Below are 16,471 nucleotides of genomic sequence, written 5' to 3'. Positions count from 1 at the left end.
CTCTCATCTTTCGTCGCCTTATGGTGCCTGTGGAGGTTTTCACCGATAAGACTCTCTCATTTTATTTCTTCACCGGAGAGTTGGAGTGCTGCCGATGTGACTCTCTCTTCTGGAGATCCCTTTGGACTATCAATTCATTTCCAGTTTCATGATCCTCTTCTTTGCTGGGGATCAGTGTATTATTCTCGGCTTTATTTGCATGACTTGGCACCTCTTGGATATTGATCGGGAGGTCTTTTGGGCGTCGATGTTGGTTTTGGTGTGGGGCTAAAGAAAGGCTATCAAAATGAAATAACTTGATGGGTGATCCGCTACAACTTTTGGAATCAAACCTTTGTTGGAATTTTTAAAACATAACCTCTGCCCCAGTTTTCTTGCTTGGGGGATTTTATTTTTACTCTAGGTTGAGCTACGTGCGTTATGCACACTGTGCCTATTTATGCATATTTATGGACATTATGCACACTATGACCGAGCCGTGAGGCGCCTACGTATCCTCTTCGAGGAATTAGGTCAAACGTAGTTCCCACGGTTTTGTATTTCTTATGATTTTTATCTTCTTTTTCTTTTCTTTCTCCTTCTTTTTTCATTTTCCTTTAAAGATTTTTTTTTCTCTTTTTTTTCTTTTTCTTTCATATCTTTTCCATTAGTGATTCCAAAAGAGGGGTATGAAAGAATAACTTAAGGCTCAAAAGGGGGAAACAAAGGTTAAAAGTGTTTGGATAGAAGAAAGAACTGCCTCTGTCATTTCATTATCCAATAAGCACCAAGTACAAACAAACGAACCGATAATTGCCATAATTAAAGAAATTACACATAATATCTCTTGACTGCATCAGAATTGATAGCCATGTCGACACATCTCCCCTCGACATCTGTCAAACACAAAGCACCGTTGGACAACACTCTGGTCACAATATAAGGCCCTTGCCAATTTGGGGCGAACTTGCCTTTTGCCTCAACCTGATGCGGGAGGATTCTCTTTAACACCTGCTGCCCTACTTCAAACTTCCTGGGGCGTACCTTCTTATTATATGTTCTCGCCATTCTCTTCTGATACAGCTGACCATGGCACACTGCGGCCAATCTTTTCTCGTCTATCAAGCTCAATTGTTCCAATCGGGCTTTGACCCATTCATTGTCATCAATCTCGGCTTCGGCGACAATCCGAAGGGATGGAATTTCGACCTCCGCTGGTATTACAGCCTCAGTTCCGTACACCAACAAATAAGGTGTTGCACCTACGGAAGTTCGGACGGTAGTGCGGTAACCCAACAAAGCAAAGGGTAATCTCTCGTGCCATTGTCTAGATCCTTCCACCATCTTTCGCAGTATCTTCTTGATGTTCTTATTGGCTGCTTAGACCGCTCCATTCGCCTTGGGACGATATGGGGTGGAATTGCGGTGTGTAATCTTGAATTGTTGGCATACTTCTCTCATCAGGCTGCTGTTAAGATTCGCACCGTTATCCGTGATGATCACTTTTGGGATCCCAAATCTGCAGATGATATGGGAGTGCACAAAATCCACCACTGCCTTTTTAGTTACCGACTTGAAGGTTTTAGCCTCAACCCATTTGGTGAAGTAGTCAATGGTTACTAGAATGAACCTATGACCGTTGGATGCTGCTGGCTCGATAGGTCCAATGACATCCATGCCCCATGCCATAAACGGCCAGGGTGCTGACATCGTGTGTAACTCTGTTGGCGGGGAATGAATCAGATCTCCATGTATCTGACACTGATGACACTTTCTTACGAAAGAGATACAGTCATGCTCCATGGTAAGCCAATAATACCCTGCTCGAAGGATCTTCCTTGCCAATACATATCCGCTCATATGTGGCCCGCAAACTCCAACGTGTACCTCTGCCATAACCGTCGTGGCTTGACCGGCATCTATGCATCTCAACAATCCCAAATCCGGGGTTCTTTTGTACAAAACTCCTGCGCTGAGGAAGAAACCATTTGACAAACGCCGAAGGGCTCTTTTTTGGTCTCCAGTGTCCTGTTCCGGATATATCCCCATTCTGAGGTATTCCTTGATATCACGAAACCAGGGCTCGCCATCTGGTTCCTCTTCTACGGCGTTGCAATAAGCGTGCTGATCACGGACCTGGATGTGCAGAGGATCAACATACATTTTGTCAGGGTGGTGCAGCATTGATGCTAAGGTGGCCAAGGCATCCGCAACCTCGTTATGAACTCTCGGGATATGTTTGAACTTCACCGATCGAAATCGCTTGCTCAGGTCATGCAAGCATTGTCGATATGGTATGAGTTTCAGATCCCGCGTTTCCCATTCACCCTGAATCTGATGCACCAAGAGGTCCGAGTCTCCCAAGACCAAGACGTCTTGGACATCCATGTCTGCAGCCAAACGCAGACCCAGAATGCAAGCTTCATATTCGGCCATATTGTTGGTGCAATAGAAGCGTAGTTGAGCCGTAACAGGATAATGGCGTCCTGTTTCAGAAATGAGTACTGCTCCTATTCCAACCCCTTTCGCGTTTGCAGCTCCATCGAAGAAAAGCTTCCAACCCGGCTCCTCGGGTAACTCCAGCTCATTTGTATGCATTACCTCTTCGTCGGGAAAATACGTTCTTAATGGCTCGTATTTTTCATCAACTGGATTCTCTGCCAAATGGTCGGCCAACGCCTGGGCTTTCATGGCCGTCCTCGTCACATAGACGATATCGAACTCTGTGAGCAGAATTTGCCATTTTGCCAACCTCCCTGTGGGCATAGGTTTCTGAAAGATATACTTCAATGGGTCCAAACGGGATATGAGATAAGTAGTATACGAGGACAGGTAGTGTTTCAACTTCTGAGCTACCCAAGTTAGGGCGCAACATGTTTTCTCGAGTTGAGTGTACTTGACTTCATATACTGTGAATTTCTTGCTAAGATAGTAGATGGCCTGCTCCTTCCTTCCTGTGTCATCATGTTGCCCTAGTACACAACCAAATGAATTTTCCAGGACCGTCAGATAAAGAATTAAGGGCTTCCCTGGCTTAGGCGGGACCAACACGGGTGGATTAGACAGATACCTTTTGATTTAGTCGAAAGCCTCTTGACACTCTGCCGTCCAACTTACCGCAGCATCCTTTTTCAGCAGCCGAAATATGGGCTCACAAGTTGCTGTGAGTTGAGCGATGAACCTGCTGATGTAATTGAGTCTACCCAGCAAACTCATTACCTCTGTTTTGTTCTTTGGCGGTGGCAAATCTCGGATGGATTCAATTTTGGATGGGTCTAACTCAATCCCCCGTCGACTGACGATGAATCCTAGCAGCTTTCCTGATGGAACCCCGAATGCGCATTTGGCCGGGTTAAGCTTGATATCGTACCTTCGGAGTCTTTGGAAAAATCTCCTTAGGTCTGCTACATGATCTTCCTGATGCCAAGACTTTATGATCACATCATCTACGTACACCTCAATTTCTTTGTGTATCATATCGTGAAACACAGCAGTCATTGCTCACATGTACGTTGCCCCGGCGTTCTTCAATCCGAACGGCATTACCCGATAGCAGTAAGTTCCCCATGGCGTAATAAAAGCTGTCTTTTCCGCATCTTCCTCGTCCATTAGGATCTGATGATAACCCGCATAGCAATCCACGAAGGATCCAATCTCGCGCCCGGCACAATTATCGATCAAGATATGGATGTTGGGCAATGGAAAATTGTCCTTGGGACTTGCTTTGTTGAGGTTGCGGTAGTTGACGCACACCCTGATTTTCCCATCCTTCTTTGGAACTGGTACCACATTGGCCAACCACTCGGGATATCGAGTGACCCGAATGACCTTCGCCTGCAACTGCTTAATCACCTCTTCTTTGATCTTTACACTCATTTCTGTTTTAAATTTCCTTAGCTTTTGCTTGACCGGAGGGTATGCCGGGTCAGTGGGCAATTTGTGAACCACTAAATTGGTGCTTAATCCCGGCATATCATCATATGACCATGCAAAAACATCTTTGAATTCCACGAGGGTTTTGATCAATTCTTCCCTGACATTCGGCTCAATATGGATGCTGATTTTGGTTTCTCGGACATTATCAGCGTCTCCTAGATTCACAGCCTCAGTGTCATTTAGGTTAGGTTTGGGTTTTTCTTCAAATTGGCACAGTTCTCGGTTTATCTCTTCAGAAGGCTTTATCTTCGTCATATTCAGATTCATCGTCACAAACGACCTCTTGCATCATTGAGTCGGATTCAGATTGATTTATTAGACTAGGTCGAAGATCCGCTGTGCATGCCATGTCATTAGAACCAGTAAAAAGAGAACTGTTCAGAAAGAAAAAAGAACAAAACAAAATTAAAATGGGACCAAAGAAGAGAACTTTATTAAACTTGCGGGATAAAAGGGTTCACACTTTTCCAAAACAAAAGTAAAACTTGGATTATACCCTGAATAATCCGAACAAAACAAAACAAACAAAACATAAATCAAAGCCTACTACCAAGACTCCCTCGGACAGGAAGAGGAGTAACTGTCCAATTGTTGGTCTTGGCCTCAGGCCCCACAAACTGCATCTCTGCTCTGCTGGAACCCTCTCCAGCTTCTACCATACTGACATCAGCGAATAGCCTCTCGAAACTCTGATTCAGGTCCCCATCCATACCAATCAATGGTCCTAGAATCTTTGGGACATGTGGCTCTTTGGCACTTGCCCTGACAAAAGACCTTGGGAGACATGGCACCGGTTTGGGCAGAAACCAAACCCTCTTCTTCATTTTTCGCGCTTGTTTCCTATCTGCTGCGGTTGGTTTGAACCCCAATCCAAAAGTTTCTACATTTTTAGGCAGGGAGACAGGTTGGACAATCCCCTGAAGCTCGACTCCCAGGCCTTTTCCCGGCACGAATCCATTACCCAGCATTTCCGAGACCATCATGACTGTCGCGGCAGATACCCTAGGGTGCGGGATGATTTCTCCTTCAGAAATTTTGTTTGCCGACCCTATATCGAAAATCTGGTAGACCCAAGGACCTTTGTCATCATCGGTCTCTATGAAAGGTACAATGGCGCCACCCATGGTGCATGCCGTATCCTCGCCGTGTAGCACGACCTCCTGCCTTTCCCACTCGAACTTTACCATCTAATGTAGGGTGGAGGGGACTGCTTTGGCTGCATGAATCCATGGTCGTCCTAACAGAAGGTTGTAAGAAACTGTGGCATCTAACACCTGGAACTCCATGGTGAAGAGGACCGGGCCGATGGTCAATTCAAGTACAACATCCCCTACAGTGGCTGTTCCATTTCCGTCAAATCCTCGGACACAGATGCTATTCTTGTGGATTCTTCCGCAGTCGATCTTTAACTGGTCCAGAGTGGATAATGGGTAGATATTGGCACTTGAACCGTTATCCACCAATACCCGAGTAACTACCGAGTTTTCACATTTGACAGTTAGGTAGAGAGCTTTATTATGCTCTGTACCTTCCATCGGCAGGTCATCATCTGAGAATGTTACCCTGTTCACCTCGAAAATCTTGTTGGCAATGGTTTCCAGGTGGTTTACAGAAATCTCGTTGGGCACATGAGCTTCGTTCAATATCTTCATCAAGGCCCGATGATGCTCCTCAGAATGGATCAGTAATGACAGCAGCAAGATCTGGGCCGGTGTTTTCCTCAGCTGTTCGACCACAGAGTAGTCCTGCACTTTCATCTTTCTCAGGAACTCCTCAGCCTCTTCTTCGGACACAGGTTTCTTGGTTGCAGCCGGGTTGGTTCTTCTTAGCTCCACCGGAGCAAAACATCGACCTGATCGAGTCAGCCCTTGCGCTTCACAACTAACTTCCTCCACCTGTTTTCCTTTGTACATCACCACTGCCTTCTTGTATTTCCAAGGCACAGCCTTGCTATCAATCATCGGCAGCTGGACTACAGGCTTTATAGTGATCAGTTCCCTGCACACCCCTTTCAACACAACTGCAGGCGTGGGTGGAGTCCCTGATATTACCAACTTGTTTGGATCGGGTTTGCTTGTTATGGCAGACGGGCTCTTTCCCAATATCACTACTGGCTTGACGCCTTCCCCTGCGACTGTACCCTCGTTCCCCCACTGGTTGATCCTTCTTTCGGGGCGGCCTGGATCATCATCACTGTCTGTGAGGGTTTTCTCAACTCTCCTCCCTCATACACCAACTCGAGCATATGAGCCTCATGGTGTGCCGGCAGTGGGTTCTGGTTGATGTTAGGAGCCTCCGGTGTTTGGACCTCGATCTTATTGGTGTCAATGAGATCCTGTATGGCATGCCTTAATTTCCAACACTTTTCAGTATCATGCCCCAGCATCCCTGAGCAGTATTCACAACTTATTGATCGATCCACATTCTGGGGTGGGGGGTTTGGTTCTTGAGTCTGGATAGGACTAACCAAACCCAATTGCCTCAATTTGTGGAACAAAGCGGTGTAGGTTTCTCCTAACTCAGTGAAAGTTCTCTGTTTCCGCAGCCTGTCATTCCTAGCAGCTGGATTTCCCCGAAAGCCTGCCCCTGGAGGGTTTCTATATGCTCCTGGTGGAGGATAGGTGTTTTGTGGGGGTGCATATGTGTTCTGGGGAACCGGCGCACGCCATTGCGGGCGAGCCGGAGGCTGAGTGTATGTCTGGGCCTGGTGTACGGAACAATGTGGTTCTCAAGGTGGATAGCAATGTTGTGGCGGGTTGTATGGGTAGTCTGTCCTGTGAGGTTTGGGTTGGTTGTAGTGTGGCTTGCTAGCCCTGGACCAACTGCCTGCCTCGATCGTGGCAATTTCTTCTTTCTTTCTTCTTCCCAACGCACCTCCGGTGCCGCTCTGAATAGCTTGGGTCGTGGCCTTGAGTGCCGAATAATTCAAGATTTTGTCAGACCTCAGACCTTCTTCTATCATGACCCCTATCTTGACCACCTCGTTGAAGGATTTTCCAACCGTCGTCACCAAGTGACCAAAGTAGGTTGGATCCAATGTTTGTAAGAAATAATCCACCATCTCTCCCTCTCTCATGGGAGGATCGACTCTGGCCGCTTGCTCTCTCCAGCGGAACCCGAACTCGCGAAAGCTTTCCCCGGGTTTCTTCCCAGTTCTCAATAATGTGAGACGGTCAGGGACTATCTCGAGATTGTATTGGAAATGACCCGCGAAAGCCTGCGCCAGATCATCCCAAGTGTACCATCTACTGGAATCCTGCCTGGTATACCATTCTAGTGCAGGTCCGCTCAGACTTTGGCCGAAATAAGCTATCAGTAGCTCATCTTTGCCGCCTGCCTCTCTCATTTTGCTGCAGAATCCCCGCAAATGTGACGTGGGATCACCGTGCCCTTCGTACAAATCAAACTTAGGCATCTTGAACCCAGCCAGGAGTTGGACGTCCGGGAAAGGGCATAGATCTTTGTAAGCTACGCTGACTTGGTTGCCCAATCCGTGCAGGTTCCTGAAGGACTGCTCCAGGCTTTTGAACTTTCTCAATACTTCATCCTGTTCAGGGGCTTTAACCGGCTTTTCAATCTCTGCCGGTACCTCCAAGTGCGGATTGTAGGCCTGTGGTTCGGGGGCATGGAATGTGGGCTCAGGGGGATAGTATTGCGTATCGTGAGCCTGAAACAATGGCTCACTGGTCGTTCTTTGCAAGGTGGCTGATGTGGGTCCCACAAAGGTGGGAATATTTGGTGTTGGGAGAGGTTGATGGGGTGGTGGAGCTTGGGAATCATGAGGGCTTCTTTCTTGATGATAGCGGGGATTTGGGAAGCTTGTGGAAGGGCCGGAATGGGGGTATTCCGGCATGCACCCCAGTGGCTCAGGGTTCTTTTGTGCTTTGGCTAAAGCTAGCTGCATTGCATTCATTTCTAATCCCATCCTTTCAATCTTTTCCATCATTTCTTTCAACAACTGGCTCATCGACCTTTCTTCCTCGTTACTATTCTCTGAAGTAGTCATGCTTGTTGCTACTGGTCCTTTGGATCTGGTTTGGTAAGAGTGTGTTGCCAGAATTCTTTAACAACTAACTGTCTGGATTCAGACAACAACAAACTTTGTTAGCGTTAGAGCTTAACAGATTTGATCATAACACATAGAGGATGCAATGCTCCTAGGCAGTTAACCGTTTCTACATGCTTTGCTTCAAACAACATGCGTCATCCCGGCTTGCTCATTTGTCCCTTTTTTAAAGTACTTTGGGAAACCCTGTGTTTTATTTTATTTTTGTATTTTCTTTTCTTTCTTTATTAAAAGCGGTCGAATCTTATGGGGATTGCCTACGTATCACGTCCCCGCGCGAATCAGACCAGGCGTAGTTCTGCCACAAAGTAAAGACACAAAAATTCTTCTGGAGTCACTTCATTTCATTATCAAAATTTGCTATTACACATTATTTCAAACAAAAGTAGCAACAGTACAGACCCCACAGTTTTTAACTTGATTTGACTAAAGAAAAGAAAACAACATATGGGAAAACAAAGCCAAATAAACAGGACTTGAGCAAGGATTAATTTTCCAACTTAAGGGCCCGCGAGGCATCATTCGGCCTTTTTGCGGCTCTAGGTGTGAGGTCTCTCTGCAAGCCTTTCAATTCATTCATGATCCAGTGGACGCAACCCATGATGGAATCAAGGAGGGTTTTCCGAGGCATTTGCTCGCATGCTAGGCATCTCATGTAGATGTAATGCCCAATCTCGTCGATCCTTCCTCGAATGTTGTCCCTTTCAGCGAATAATTGCTCTATTTGCCGGTTCTTTAATCCCAGTGCTTGAGCATTGTTGGCAAGTCGATCCTGGAACAACTCCATTTGTCTTTCCATGCAGGCCATTGCATCGTAACAATGTCTTCTGTCGGCCTGGGCATCTCGTGCTTGTTTGATGATCCGATCATGTAGAGTGGAGTTCGTTTTCCTTAATATCCCGACGCTCATTTCATAATCCCTTATGACCTGTTGCAGAAGCTGCCTCCGGGCCATTGTGCATTTTGCCCATCTGTCCTTCATCCTGGCTCGCGAGCTTCTGATTGCTCTAATTCTTCTTGGCTTTGGACGACCTGATTTTTCAAACCTGCTATCAACCTTTCGTCGGAGCGACGTCTCTGTCGGTCAATATTACTTTTGCTGGCTTGGCGTAGGCGGGCCTTTAGTGTCTGGTTCTCTTGGGCTAGCTTGTTTCTTTCAGCCTGCTCCGAGGCGACTTGCACGTTGTTCTCAAATACAAGCCTTTCAACTTGTTGCTTTAGCTTCCCGATTTCAACCCGGTAACCTTCTTCCCTTCTTAACCATCCCCATTGCTCCTGTGAATCATCCGTGAATTGTTGGATGTGAGCTCTTTTAGCAGGTCTCTGCCGAATCTGGAATCTTCTTTCGAACCAAGCATCGTACTTTGGGTCTACCTCACCTTTTGCCAGTTCTCGCACCATGGTCTTGGGTTCCAAGAATCTACACTCGTGCCACGGCTTTCTAATCTTTCCCTCGGGAAATATGACTCCTGGGCTTATCCAAGGCATGCTTGCTCAGATCTTCATCAGTAGGGACTACTTGAAACCTGCCCAGTTGTCGTAATACCCGATGAGGGGCATATGGCTGGATGCTGCGAAGCCCCATTAAGAGAACATGACATTCTTCAGCCGACATGTAGATCACCTCAGTATCAGTCAACCAACCGAATGCCCATTCAATTTGGTCAGCTGTTGTTGACCTTAACCGTGTAAACCATGCTTCGACACCTTCAGGAAATCTGGCGCCTGTCATGCGCTTCTTGAATCCGCTGATACAATTCCTCTCGGTCAACCCGTGGTTCATGTATCCTACTCGGTGATGGAGATGTTCCTGCATCCATAGCTGAAGTAACAGGTTGCAACCTTGGAAGAACTTGCCTCCTTCTCGGCATATAGTCAGAGCCCGGTAGATTTCGGACAAAATCAAAGGAACCACAGTACTATTGGTTCTTTTGATTGCCACGTCGGCCATCCCTACCAGACCTATCTCTATCTTTTTATCCTTCCTTGGACAGACCATGACTCCCAGGAATGCTGTGATGAAAGCCAAAGTGCGTCTTGCTTCCCATTTGTTTCTGTTCCCGCCATGAGTTAGTCCAAGGTTTAGTTCCTCGAAGCCTTGCGGAGTTCCGTATCGCTGATACAAGAAATGGAGATCACAACATCCTCTCGATAAATCATCATGTTGTATCTTCCGACTGATGTTCAGTAGATCCAGAAACGCATGCGGAGATACCGGCCTTGGCGAAAGCAGGTATTGCCCTCTTAACCTTCCATTCAATCCCGCATATCCGGCTACTTCCTCTAGTGTCGGTGAAAGTTCAAAGTCAACAAAACGGAATACATTGCGGGTTGGGTCCCAAAATGGTATTAGAGCTTCAAGAATATCTGTCTTTGGCTTAATACTCAGCAAATTGACAAAACCTCCCAATACTCTGCCCACTATCTCTTTGCTGTCGGCTTCCAAATCATTCCACCACATGTGGAGTTGTAGAGGGATCTCGCTGAGGACCGAGAACGGTTTATTTTGCTCTGTGCTCATCCTGCACATTTATTAAGGTGATTTTTTAGGCGAAAACAAAAACTTTTATTTCGACTCCAAACAAAAATCTTTGAAAAAAAAAACAATATATGTATTTATATACATGTGTATATATATATATATATATATATATATATACTTTATGGTATATCGTTATTGGTAAAATAAAAAAGGGAGTTGGACCCGATGAGGGTTGCCTACGTATCCCACATCCGGTGAGAATCAAACCGACGTAGTTCGGGTAATAAACTAACTAGTTTATTTATTTATTATTATTTTTTTTTTTTGAAAATAAAGTAAATTAAAATAGAAACTCATTCCTCAGTCTTAGCTTGCTATTTTTCTATTTTTCTCTTTTCCTTTGTTTTTTAGTAAAACAAACTATAAAAATAAATATACCCATTTTCTCTTCTATTTGAACTTTGTCATCATTTTTTTTTTGTAAAAATTTCCCAACATTCAAAACCGGTCATCATGGATGTTCGAAGCAAATAAATGCACAAGCAATGAGTAGGATGCGTCAGGATGGCCTCTTCTGTTTCAAGTTGCTATTCCTGGACGGACCCAACCCCTGTGTTGAGTCCCCTAAGTCAAAAATGCACATGATGCAAATAAGCGTTCCTACTAGGGATCCGACATGAAGTTGAGTTATTCTAGGTTCAGAACCTGGGTGTTTGTTCTAGACCTGGCTTACCCGAGCGGACAGCTCGAGCCGAGGGGGGCAGCGTACCGGGAATACAGAAGCTTCACCGGCTTAGCAACTTGTCCGAACCTCGTTCTAAATTGGGATTTGACACTATACAGAAAAGAAGCCGTACGAAGTACGCCCTTCTTCATGATTTAGAAGACTCAGAGAGGATATGGGTTTCGGCACAATTTATATACAGTCCACAAAATATCAAAGCGGTAAAGCAGTTAGTTAGCACATTGAGCATAGATCATGTAACATAATCAGATAAAGCTGAATATAACAATTTATTTAAGCTCGAATTTCTAACCCTGAACCAGTGGTTCTGGGTCACTAGAATCCCCAGCGGAGTCGCCAGAGCTGTCATACCTCCTTTTTCCGTACCCGATAGGGTACAAGGGAGTTTTTCATATTAAAGGACAATCGAAACGGGATTGGTTTATTTATTTCAGAGTCGCCACTTGGGAGATTTAGGGTGTCCCAAGTCACCAATTTTAATCCCGAATCGAGGAAAAGAATGACTCCATATTACAGTCTGCGTACTAGAAATCCGGATAAGGAATTCTGTTAACCCGGGAGAAGGTGTTAGGCATTCCCGAGTTCCGTGGTTCTAGCACGGTTGCTCAACTGTTATATTCGGCTTGATTATCTGATTTTATACAAATATGAACTTATGTGCAAATTTTATCTTTTAACCGCTTTATTATTATTGTTTTTAAAAGAAATGTGAACATCGCTTAAAACACGTCTTTGGACTGCGTCACATGAAATGCACCCACAATCCGGAACACGTTTTATTTGATGTTTTGGGATTTGGATACGGGTCGCATGAAATGCACACCCAGGCTTAAGAAAGTAAAATATTAAACACGCGCCTAAAGAGACTATCGCGTTATTATTTTGGGAAGACCGTGAAATTCGCTAAACGGTCCTTCCGAATTCTAATTAAACCATACATTTTGTGAGGGCCCCGCAATCTATACGTTTTATTTGGCGAGACTCGTCTCATTTTTATTTTTTAAAAGGATATCCTATAGCGGCTATGTTTTCTTGTCGCATTTGTTCTACCAATTGAAAGTAAAATGATCTTACTCAATTATATGCTTGCAGGTTATTTATAATGGAATTCCGAAAGCCTTTGCAGAATAAGAAAACATGTCCATGCCCGTGGGAAGCTCATTGGACCTCATGGGCCCAAACCCAGCTTATGTAGGATTCGCCAGGTCTGGGCCACCGATTTTTCTGGTGAAGGCCTGCTTGGCCCGTTTCGACTTGGGCTCGGCCTTCGTGAGGTTGAGGCCGGAAACTTGTGTTTTTGTTCTATAGGGGTGGTTTATCAGTTATAACAGGGCAGTTTATCAAAAGGGAATGAAATTAGCTTAACAATGGATAGCTTTATGTGTGACAGGAATTTAATGGCATGCTGAATAAAATTGGCTAAAGTCTAATATATACCCTACTGTACCGTGAATCCTTTTGTCTACCAACCTATATACACAATCTGAAATCAAACTACCATACATTAACATTCACTAAGCATGAGGGCTGCCTCCAGTATCCAAGCAAAAACGTAAACTATTATACATCACATGGTATTTAATATAACAGGCTATGTATAAAATAACATCTTCAACTCTTCTCTTTTGTATTCATGATCGACTTTCAAATTACATTGGTAGTGTATTAGTCGTGTACCTGGTAAGGAAAACAAAGGAAGAAGGAGAGTAATCAGCTGAGTAGTATGCAACAAACAACAGCAACAACAGACAAACAACAACAACACAGCAGCAATGCAGTAATAGTCCACAGGCAAACAGCAGCAGTTTCCACCACAAGGAAAACCCAATAGTTGGTCGAGCACCAAACAAACAAATCCAAGAAACATAGTAGAAAACAACAGCGGGAAGCCCAGAATATTGAATGTAACAGCACCAACAGTTTAACAATCACACACAGTTCGGCAAATAACCAACAGCAATTGGCCAAGACAGCTTGGCCAGCTTAAATTCTTATGCTGTTTTCATACAGTCTTTGTTACAATGTTCTGAGATTTCTTTTTGTTTCTTTCTTTCAGTTTTTTAAGAAAACCTTCTCTCCAGGCTCCAAAATCCTCTTCTAATGGAAGGTCTGCCTCTTTTTATAGCCTAAACTCAACACTTTACAGTCTGTTTGACAACTCAGAATTTCCCCCTCCCTGCTGTTTTTCCACTCAGCTATTTTAAATAAACAAACCTCCCATGAGATCCCTGACAGCCCCTCTCTATTTTGTTGTTAAAGTGTCCTAATCTCTTATTTATTTAGCCAAAGCATGGGCAACAGGAATATAATCTGACAGCACATGCTGTCCAATTATTTTAATTCCTTAACAACTGACCATACACATGCTGCCCACAATCTAAACCAAGAGAACATGTTATCCATTTAAAAACCACAGCCTGAACTGCAACTATAACACACCCTCAAATGTTTTTTGATTCAATTTGAACAAATCTCAGGCAACACACTCAGTTCCTAATTGAATTCAACAAAATCTCAGCAGACAAACCAATGACAAAGATCAGATTATCGCCATTCCAAACTGAACTAATTGACGACGTATATCGACTCGACTATACTAATAGTAATACATAATAATCAGTCGTTCATATAAACAATACGTACAGGGTCCTGAATGGCTTCAGACAACTTTTGTTCAATTACTGGGAACCTATATGAATTAACTATTGGACGACTAATCTAATTGACGAGCATGTATATCACCAGATGTATTCACATACATAGAAGAACAAACGACCAAGTAAAAGGTCTTTGACAGAGATGGAAGGAATTAAGAAAAATACCAGAAAATACCAAACAAACACAATAGAAACATGCTAATAAACTTAATCAGCACACAAATGAAACATAAAAAGAAAAGAAAAACTTACTGAAAACTTTTAAGAAAAGTCGACCCAGGTCCGAATCAGATTTGGCCTTTTGAAGCCGAACAGACTTTAATCGGGGTGTTCTCGGTTGAGAACACCCTGATTAAAGTCTATTAGACCCCAAACCCTCTATGAAACAAGTCAGATTCCCCAGGTTCTGGTGTTCTAGGGTTTGGATCTTCAGATTTGAGGTTCTAGGAGTTGTGGGTAGATTCGGACCAAACCAAGCTTGGTTTGGTCACGAGGGAGGTCAGGGGAGTGTCTGGTACGAATATGGTGAGGTTTGGTGTAGGTCAGAGTATTGCCTCGAATCTTCAAATCGAGATTCGAGATGAAGGAAGGTGATTCGAGGCTAGGGGTAGCAGATTCGGGTTTGGGGTGGTGAGGTGCATCAGGGGTGTTAAGGGGGTGGTCACCGACATCCTTGCCGTCGGGTTCTGGTGAAAGGGAAGCCATGGCGGCTGTTAGGGTTTCGGGGTTCAGGGTTTGGTGAAGAAGATGAGTGAAGGGGGGTTTGGATAGGGGGCGTGGGGTATGATAGAGGGCTTATATACGGAATAGGGGATTGGATCTGGGCCGTTAGATCAGATGATCTCAACGGCTTGGATCCGATGGTGGGGGGTGAGACGGGGTCGTTTGGTATAGAAACGGGGTCGTTTGGGTTTAAGTGAGGGGTTGGGTTGAACCGGCTAAACAGGTCGGGTTACGGGTGCGGATGTGGACCATTGGATGAGTGTGATTGAACGGCTCAGATCAGACGCCTTATGCGGCGTCGTTTCGGGATGTGCCTGGGCAGGCCTGGCTTGGACTGGGTCTTGCATTGGCTTTGGGCCTCATTTTGGGGCCCAATCCGATTTCTTCACTTTTTTTTCTTTTCTCTTTTTTTTCTGATTTTAAAATACAACTAAATTAAAATGAATTTAAAACACCCATTAATCAACACCTAAATAATTATCACACACATACTAAAATTTTAAAAATGGTTAAATCACAGCCTAGAATAAAAGCTGCATATTTTTGTGAATTTTCTTTTTTTTTAAAAAAACCGAATTACGGCCCGATTATACACGGCATACTTATTTTGTATTTTTGTTTGATAAGATTCAATGAAAAATGGATAGAAACACAAAGGACTACCAGCACATGTCATGTAAAAATTGAAAATTTGTACGGCGAGGCCATTTGCAATTATTTTGATTTCTTTTGGAGTGATTGTTCGTGAAGCAAAAATCACGTGCTTACACTACTCACCTATTCTCAATAGATTAACGCCTATATCCCTATGAAATCAATCTATTAAGAACGCATTAAGATCACGATATTTAATTAAGCACGGTGACTAGGTATATTCCTATCCTAACCACAAATCTGCTCCCCCTGACGGTTAAGATCGTGCTCTCTTCAATTCTTCTCTAATCTAAACACGACTTTTCCAAGCATAGATAGATAGTAAATAGAACCTAACTGCTGACCAGGCAATTAAGCAATTAAACACAGAATTAAAGAAACAATCATATTTTGGTAAATTATAATCAAGGTTAAGTTAATGTCAAACAACAATATTCATGGCTAAATCACAACCCCAGAACAATGGGTGTTTAGCCACTCATGATGTAATCAAACAATTGCATAAGTTTTGATTAATTGAAAATACTAGAAAGGATGAAGAATTCTGAGATGTTCTTGCTCCTCAATGTTTCTTGCGTGTATATTTGCTCCAAAGTGCGTCTCCCCCTCCAAAATTAGGCTTAGTCTTACTTTTATACGTGTTGGATAAGTCTAGGGTCGAATAAACCATGTCCCGGGCGAAATAGGACACAATTCGTGTCACCGGCGCCCAGCCCGGCGCCAGGCACCGTCCACAGTGCCCCCAAATTTGTGCATACTGTTTTTGGCGCCACCTATGGTGCCAGGCATTGCCTGTGGCGCCCAACTGGCTTCCTTTTCCGATTTTGTTCGTTTTAGCTTCAAATCTTGCACGTTTTGCCCCCAATTGCTCCCGAATCATTCCTACAATTAAAAACACTTCAAATTAATATAATTCATAGCATTTAACATCCCAAATTCACAAAACAAGAGTAAGATATGAGGAGATATACATAAAAATATATATACTTTAAGCTAAACATCAGTAAGCAACCTCTTTCAACCAACAGGTTGTGAGTTCGAGTCTTCCCAAGAGCGAGATGGGAATTTCTTGGCGGGAAGGATGTCGGGGGTCTATTTGGAAACAACCTCTCTACCCCAGGATAGGGGGAAGGTCTGCGTACACATTTCCCTCCCCAGACCCCACTAAGTGAGATTACACTGGGTTGTTATTGTTGTTGTTGTTATTTGAGTGTTAACTTCGTGATACT

The sequence above is a fragment of the Nicotiana sylvestris genome, chromosome 8 (genome assembly GCF_000393655.2).
Source record: "Nicotiana sylvestris chromosome 8, ASM39365v2, whole genome shotgun sequence".
NCBI lineage: Eukaryota > Viridiplantae > Streptophyta > Magnoliopsida > Solanales > Solanaceae > Nicotiana > Nicotiana sylvestris.
This window is presented reverse-complemented; position numbering follows the sequence as displayed.